An 8,570-nucleotide genomic window follows, 5' to 3' on the forward strand; every position below is an offset into this window, starting at 1 on the left:
GCAATGTAGCCTCCCCTAAGGCTCAGGAAACGCCATGGAGAGTTTGACAGCACACATGACCCCAGTCAGAGTTTTTCCACAGTGACCACAAGTATATTAAGAACACCATCAGTTGATCAATACTCAGATGGAAGGGTGTGAGCTTGGATATGGCAAACGGTTTAGGGAAACCCTGATGGGAGTGACAGCTGGAAGCTGTCTGGTCACTGAATTCCGAGCAGCCTGGGTAGCAAGTCCTTCCTTGAAGCAGGACCTCTGTATTCACCACAGTCTTATTCCATGAACGTACAGTCATGATTTCAAATGAGGTAGGTTATATTCAAGTTTCCCTAACAAAAATATGTGTATCTAAAAACGTGTGGAAAACACCAAAGGTGTATGATGGAAATCAGTATATTGGAATTATACTACAAATACATTTTTCTCAGAGGTATTACTGGATTTGAAGCACTGCCATGTGGCTTCCTTTCTTTAAGTTTGATGGCAATACCTTTAAGTCAGAATTTTGGTTTACTTTGTCCCAAAAGACATCTAACATTTTCCATGGCGGATTGCAGAGCACTCTTTCCTTTGCGGTGCTGTGAATTTCATTTTCCCATCATTTTTCCATGACCTCAGGAGCCAACTATCCAAACAAACTTCACTTAAACTGATTCATATGGTAGCTCTGTACTTTGAAGTTTAGTGTTGATCATAAAAGAACCATAAAATGATTCTTCAAACTTATTTTAAAGCAATGAAGCCAAATGATTTCTTGAAATATTTTCAAAGTAATAGATATTATTGAAGAATTTTAACATTATAAAAATTACCTTTTAGTGAAAAAAAAACTTTTCCTTTGAATCTAAGAATTTTTTCTCTTGTGCTCTTTTTTTCCTATCCACGTTATCCTAGATCATTCTATTCTGTTGCTCTTTCTTTCTGACTGCATTTCTTACTGGTTCTAACCAATGCTTCAAGTTTTTCTTCCCTAGCTGTTGTCTTTCATAGCTTATACGGATATTACTATCAGTAGGATCTAAAGGTCACCAGTTACACATTAAGGGTTAATATTCCATTAAAGAAGCATTCGACTCTTATAGATATTTGGAAAACTGTCTGCCAGACTCTTAAACCTCAAGACTCTTGAGACTCAGCTGTGCTCCCCTTGTGTACTTAAATCTATAGCTGTCACATGAGGTCATAGTCTTTTTCTTTGTTTTACTCCGCTATAATAGAATGGCATTTGGGTGAGTCCAGCTCAGCTCTTTAGATGCTATTGGAGCACTTGTTTGCAACAGACTATAGCAGGGACTAGAGGAATAAAGATAATCCCAGTCCTCCAGGATTCTGCTCTCTGATGTGGTAGACTTTTGTACCAAGTTCAATGCTAATAGAGAGCTATACTCAGTGTTCAATGAGAAGACAAATAAAAGACACCTAACTCAATATAGAGGCCTAAAAAAGGTTTCTAAAGATGATGACAGCTGATTTGAGTGTTAAGGGATGTTTAATAAGAGTTATCCAGTTCCATATTACTAGAGCATCATGCGGGGGGCACAATAGGGGGTCCATAGGAGTAATATATGCCATGCCAAGTAGCATCTATTGTACTCTATAGGACATGGGGACCACTTTTTAAGCAGAGAAGTGCCTTGTATTTTTGAAATATCATTCTCACTGGCATGACATGGAGGATGGCTCTAAAGCAGTGGTTCTCAGTGTGCCCTGGACTAGCTTCAGCTTTACCTGAGGACTAAGAAATGCAAATTCTCAGGCCCTACTCCAGACCTACTGAATCAGAAACTCTGGGATTGGGGCCCACCAGTCTGTGTTTCAACAAGTCCTCCAGGTGATTTTGATCCAGGCCAAAGTTTGAGAATCACTGCTCTAAATCAGCAGGAACATTTGACAAAGTCTGGAGCGGGGCTCAGATTAAGAAGGAATTCACCTCGGGTGCAAAATTTAAGAGGGTGCCAAAATCCTCAGTAACCAAGATAATATGTTAATGTAACATTTTGAAAAAATTTAAATGAATGCCAAAAATTCACAATGTTGTGTTTTAGGGCCCTGTGTTATTGTGCAATGGGAACGGTTGTTTCCAATCTGCTTGGGGTTCCCAGGGCCCACATAACTGTCACATTTCCCAGCAGGTGAATTGGGTAATGTGGTGTTCAGGCCTGGCTTCAAGGGTGTGAGACTTGTGCAGTTGAACACGGCCCCACATGCAGAAGGACCCCACACTTAGAGGGGCCCCCCAATTGGTTTACTGCTCTGCTGTCACTGTCTTGAAATTCTTTATAATTTTTAAAGAAGGGGCCCTGTAGTTTTAGTTTGTACTGGGCCCTGCAAAGTTTCTCTGGAATGGTTTCTGGATGTCTTTTTGTTTTCCTTCAAATTTTACATTAGCATAGAAGAAATTCAGTCTTCTTGCTGTTGTAGGACTTTCATTAACTTGTTCCACGTGGTTCAAAATATGAGGACATTTTGATAACTGTATATAGGGCACAGATTTTTCCTTTTGCCTCAGGCTACAACATGGCCCAACACGGCCCAACACAGTACTAGTCCGGAGACATTTTTCTCACGACAAAGGTGTGCTACTGACATCTAGTGGGTAGTGACCAGGGATGCTTCTAAACATCCTACAATGCACAGGACAGCTTCACAAGAAATTATTTGGTCCAAAATGTCAATGGTGCCAGGGTAAGGAGGTTGTTAGCAGTGTCTTGAATTGGGACAATGATAGAAAATATGGAACTATCTAGAACTTGGTGATTAGTCAGCTGGGAGGGAGTGGAGTTCAAGGGAAAGAAAGATTCTCAGAGTTTTCACTTGTTTAGGGCACAAGTTATATGGAGAATTCGGGGGAAGGAGCTAGTTAGTTAGAAGTAAAGCAAAAACAGATAGGAGTTTGAGGCAGGGCATCCAAATAGAGATGTTCATTTGAAGGCCAGCATCTGAAGCTCTGAATAGAGAGAGTTTAGAATGGTCAACAGGTACCTCTATTATTGTCCTCTGCCCTACCCAAACCTCTAGGACAATTCCACCCCTCCTGCTTCAGGGAATGGACACCACAGCTCAACCAGAGGAAAAAGAAGGCAATTTTTGGCTTTTTAAGTCCCACATGATTTTTCTGAAACCCATGGCAGAGAAATAGTTTTGTGTATTTCAAATTTTTAAGCCCTAAAGAGCACAAGGTATAGAGTTCATTGTCATGCTATAAGTAACAGGCTGGGATAACCGGCAAGTCCAAGTGCTTTCCTCTGAGACGAAATAAAAAATTCCTCAAGTGGGAGAAAGGGAGGGACAAAGGGGACGTAGGGGAGAGGATGGCTGGGACAATGGGATTGCGTCAGGGGCACCAGGTGGACAGAGCAGAATCAGTATCAGTAGCCAGCACATCCCCACTTGCAAAGGCAGCCCTCTTTTCCAATAGCTAAGACAACTTGAAGGCCCCAGGAAAGAAATAAAGCCCCATTGCCTATTCTTGGGTAGAGCTGAAGGGATCCACAGTCCATTACAGACAAACACCAAAGTAATTTCCAGCTTCTTCAGTTACATTTACTAGGCAAGTTTCTCTAGAACTGTTCCTGGGTGACTTTTTTTTCTTCTTCAATTTTTATATCAGCAGAGAGTGAATTCACTTTTCACCCTAAATATTTTCAAACTTTTTATTGCCATCAATAAAAGGCAAGGATTTTTCTTTGTTAAGTTTATGGGATACATTTTCTAGTTACAAGATAATTTTCTACAACATTTGTTTGTTTATTCTTTAACTATACACCTGTGGGTACCTCTGAAGGCAGAGATGTTGTCTTGTTCAATATCATACCACTAGACCATGGCACAGTGCACACAACATAGTAGGGGGGTCTGTAGTGGATGCTGCGACGTGCTGCCCAGATCTCCACTTTACCACCAAGGCATTCATTCCCTCAGATGTGGCTAGTCTCAGCTGCGATGGCTCATTACCTGATCCAATACCTGGTTCATGCAGGACAGAGGCTCTGTCCCTTGCCAAGGCAACGCCAGAGCTCTCAGTAGGATTGGCTAAGGCCTCTGTAGCAAATTCATCCCCTTTCCACCCTTTCTGACCAGTTCTGTTTCCCTCAAGTCCTTACAAAAGTTGTTCTCAAGAGTACTCCCCAGTAACCCTCCTTTATGCAAATCTCTGCCTAGAATCTGTTTCCTTAGGAACTGACTTAAGATAATGTTTAATAAATATTCGTTGACTAAATGGATGAAGGGGTTCTTCCATTGTAAACTATGAGGTTCCTCACCCTGAGCAGAAATAATTGTGGAAAACTCTGACCTTTATTTGTAGACTTAACATTTTATTTTTATCATCTCAGGCCCTAAAAGTCAGAGCTCACACTCAAATCATTCACTCAGCTTCTGGGTCATGCGTGACTTTTCTATGATGACAGTATCAATACACAGTTGTTTTAGTTATATTGTCATTTGGTCACCAGATGGCAGAGGTGACACGCAGAAAGCCACTCTTTCTGGCCCTGGGTCACCCACTCCAGGATTTAACATTAAACCCAAATTACCCATTTAGTACCATTAATTCCCCAAGACCTTGTTATTACGGCATTGTTTCATTTTGTAGGAAAGTGTCACCGACACACTTGGCCTCATTTGCATATAAAAAGGAGGGTTTCAAATATAATGGAAAGAGCCCTGGACTAAGCATCTGAACCACTGCACATTGGCCATTTGTTCCATTTGAATATGCTTCTCCATCAGTAAAATGAGAATCCCAGCCCTGCCTGCTTTAAAGGTCTGTGGTTAAGGAACAAATGAAAATGACTGGGGTTGAGGGAAGGGGTCTGGTTGAAGGGACCACATGTGTTCCTCCCTAGTCCAGGAGAGCTCTGAGTATGGGGGGCCAGGATGGCGTCCTGTAGGAGGTGGAGGGACTTTGCCTGGCTTCTAGGGTGAGGAGCTAGTCTAAGCCAGACTCCTGGGCTGTGCAGTTACTCCTCCTCTTGTAGCGTCCTCTGAGGTATGCTCCCTTCCTAGAACAGCACAAATGTTTCCTGCATGCTGCGGTGCATGGTTTATTTCTTCCAGGAATCCTCAACTCCTGCCCTTCTTGCTTGTGTGGGCTACCAGACCAGGAAGAAGTAGCTGGGTTTGCACAAATTTTTCACAATGCTATGGGATGGACCCTCACTGCCCGAATTTACCCATTTCCACACCAAAGTCCAGGCATAGGCAGAGGCTAGCGCCAGCCAAGCCACGAGAGCTTGGTTCAGGCTTACATGTGCCCGCTAGGTCTCCCGTAGGAGACCGCAGCTGTCTGCCAGACCTGGCCCTGTAGGAACCACCTGCGACCGGAAGGCCGTGATGAAAAATGCGGCGGTGCCGAGGAGATGCCGCAGGACTCAGTGGAGTGCGGTACTGGGGGCCGGAGAAGTACGACCTAGAGGAGGGCACTGCGGCCCCAAACCGCAAGGAGTCTGCTAAGAAGTACACCCCCACCTGGCGCTGCGTGGAGGGGGAGGAACTTCGGTACTCACGTGACACAGGATACCCAACACCGCATCCACTTCTACCTCTGGGCCAAGTGGCCATTCTTCTGTTCAAATCCGACTGAAAACGTGGATTGTGCCGGGCACCCAGGGATCTACCCACAGATAGGGACTGCAGCCTAAATTCCAAAGACCAGAGACTGAATCTTTCAGCCTTGCTAAGAGAACACCTTGATCTTTGAACCTTTACTGTGATCTTTTGTACTGGTGCTGTCGGTACTAGTTTGTTGTGGTTAAAAAGCAACTAGCAGGGCTTCCCTGGTGGCGCAGTGGTTGAGAGTCTGCCTGCTAATGCACGGCACACAGGTTCGTGTCCCGGTCCGGGAAGATCCCACATGCCGCGGAGCGGCTGGGCCCGTGAGCCATGGCCGCTGAGCCTGCGGCGTCCGGAGCCTGTGCCCCGCAACGGGAGAAGCCACAACAGTGAGAGGCCCGCGTACCGCAAAAAAAAAAAAAAAAAAAAAAAAAAGCAACTAGCAAAACAGCTTGCATTTGTATTCGTTTTCTATTCCATACTTCTCTGCCCCATGTTTTTTCTCTCCTCAAAATCTATTCTTTAGGGCTTCCCTGGTGGTGCAGTGGTTGAGAGTCCGCCTGCCGATGCAGGGGACAGAGGTTCGTGCCCCGGTCCGGGAAGATCCCACATGCCGCGGAGTGGCTGCGCCCGTGAGCCATGGCCGCTGAGCCTGTGCGTCTGGAGCCTGTGCTTCGCAACGGGAGAGGCCACAACAGTGAGAGGCCCGCGTAATGAAAAAAAAATATTTAATTTCTATTCTTTAAATTAAAAAAAGAATAGAAAAAAAGCACCACACAAAAATCCTAGCTACACAGGGTTTAGTTTCACCAGCGCTAAGGCTGTCTGAGCTAAGGGGCTGAGGGCAGCCTGCCAGGTGAATACCCTGGAGCTGGTCTGGCTTTGACACTGAGGTCAATGGAGGTGTGCAGCTTGGTGTCCACACTCTTCTTTTTCAGTTAGGGAGTGTATTAGTTTCTTATTGTTGCTGTAACAAACACTACACACTTGGTAGCTTAAAACAACACACACTTAAAAATTTTTTTATAGTTCTGGACGTCAGAAGCCTGAAATGGGTCTTATGGAGTTAAAAATCAAGGTGTCAGCAGGGCTGTGTTCCTGTCTTTTCCAGTTTCTAGAGGCTGCCTGCATTCCTTGGCTCGTGGCTCTTTCCTCCATCTTCAGAACAGATCACGCCAAACCCTGCTTCTGTTATCATATCTTTTTCTGACTTCAATCCTCCTCCCTCTCATGAAGACCCTTGTGACTGGACTCACCTGGATAATACAGGATAATCTCATCTCAAAATGTGTTTAATCACATCTGCTAAGTCCCTTTTACCATGTAAGATAACACACTCACAGGTCCGAGGATTACCACATGGGCATATTTGGGGAGCCTTTATTCAGCCTATCATAGGAAGTACTGAAAATTAAGTGAGGGGCAGTGAGCCCAAGAGGGCTTGTGGTTGAGAGTCAAGTATGAATGGGAAAAATAATAGACCATTTATTGTGCATGTATTCTGTTCCAGAAGCCCTGATAGGCACTTACCATGTGCTATCTCATTTAATTCTCACAAAAATGTAGCAAAGTAGCTATTATTACAGCCATTTTTAAAAGATGAGAAAACTGAGGCCGAAAGAGCTTAGTTTACTAGTCAGTGAGTGGTAAAGCTTCACACTTGGGTCTCTGACTCAAATCCTTTCTCTTAACCTCTAGAAAAATCAGTTTTCTCATTTGCAAAATGGAGACAGTAATTAGCTCATACATTTGTGTGAGGATTAAGTGAGCTGACCTCTGTGAAGGGCTGAGAAGAGGTGTGACTTGTGGTGAGTGCCCCATTAACACTGGCCTTTATTGTTACCATCTGCCAGAGCTAACATTCCCTGGTCCCTCCTGGCTCAAGTCCCTCCTCTCTCAGGCAGGCAGAGCCTCACCCAGTTCTAAGCCAATTCTGCCCAAAGTAGGCAGAAGCTCTGACAAAGTAACCCCAGGAAAAGTAGGCTGTAAGCTCTGAAATTAGTGTGCTGCTGGAGAGCTGGTACCATGAGACACTAGGGTGGAGCATTCAGTTGAAAGAAGATACGATTTTTGTGTGATATTTAAAATAAAGTTGAATGGCCCTTTTTGTAGTCTTTCTAACAAAAGTGCCTACGGAAGTGAATTGGGTTTTTCCTGAAAGGGGCAAGAGTGTTAACTATGTTTACTCACACCCCAAAATGCTCCAAGCAGCTACTCTGCTGGATCTCGACTCAGTCCTGCCAGAGGCCTAGGACCACTAGGAGTGTCTTCACTCCAAACAAAATCCTAGAAATCATCCCCGATTCCTGTCTTTCACTTATTACTATACTCAATTAGTCACTGAGTTCTGTCCATTGGGCCTCCTAGTCATCTTTTAAATCCATTTAAGTACCTTTCATGACTATGCCATTTAAGTACCTTTTATGACAAGTAGAGCAGTTGAAAAAGAGTATTTGGGGGTACTGAAATACTGTGCGTCCGGAGCCTGTGCTCCGCAATGGGAGAGGCCACAACAGTGAGAGGCCCACATACCGCAAAAAAAAAAAAAAAAGTGTGCAAATAATAAACTGGTGCAGCCACTATGGAGGTTCCTTAAAAACCTAAAGATAGAGCTACCATATGATCCAGAATTCCCACTCGTGGGCATATATCCCTCAATGTTTGTAGTAGCACTATTTACAATAGCCAAAACGTGAAAGCAACCTAAGTGTCTATCGACAGATGAATGGATAAAGAAGACATGGTGTATGTGTGTGTATGGGGAATAGAATATTACTCAGGATACACACACAATGGAACATATTACTCAGCAATGAAAAATGAAATATTGCCATTTGCAGCAACATGGATGGACCTAGAGAATATCAAACTAAGTGAAGTAAGTCAGACTAAGACAAATATTATATGATATCACTTATACGTGGAATCTAAAAAAAATACAAATGAACTTATTTACAAAACAGAAACAGACTCACAGACAAATAAAACATACTTATGGTTACCAAAGGGGAAGGGGG

General features: G+C 43.7%; 1 pseudogene; it reads left to right on the plus strand.

Annotated features, from left to right (window-relative positions):
* The first annotated feature begins 4,878 nt into the window (after window positions 1-4,878).
* LOC132531276 (dynein light chain 1, cytoplasmic-like) lies at window positions 4,879-5,584 on the plus strand (annotated as a pseudogene).
* The last annotated feature ends 2,986 nt before the right edge of the window (window positions 5,585-8,570 follow it).

The sequence above is a fragment of the Lagenorhynchus albirostris genome, chromosome 13 (genome assembly GCF_949774975.1).
Source record: "Lagenorhynchus albirostris chromosome 13, mLagAlb1.1, whole genome shotgun sequence".
In the NCBI taxonomy this organism is placed as follows: Eukaryota; Metazoa; Chordata; class Mammalia; order Artiodactyla; family Delphinidae; genus Lagenorhynchus; species Lagenorhynchus albirostris.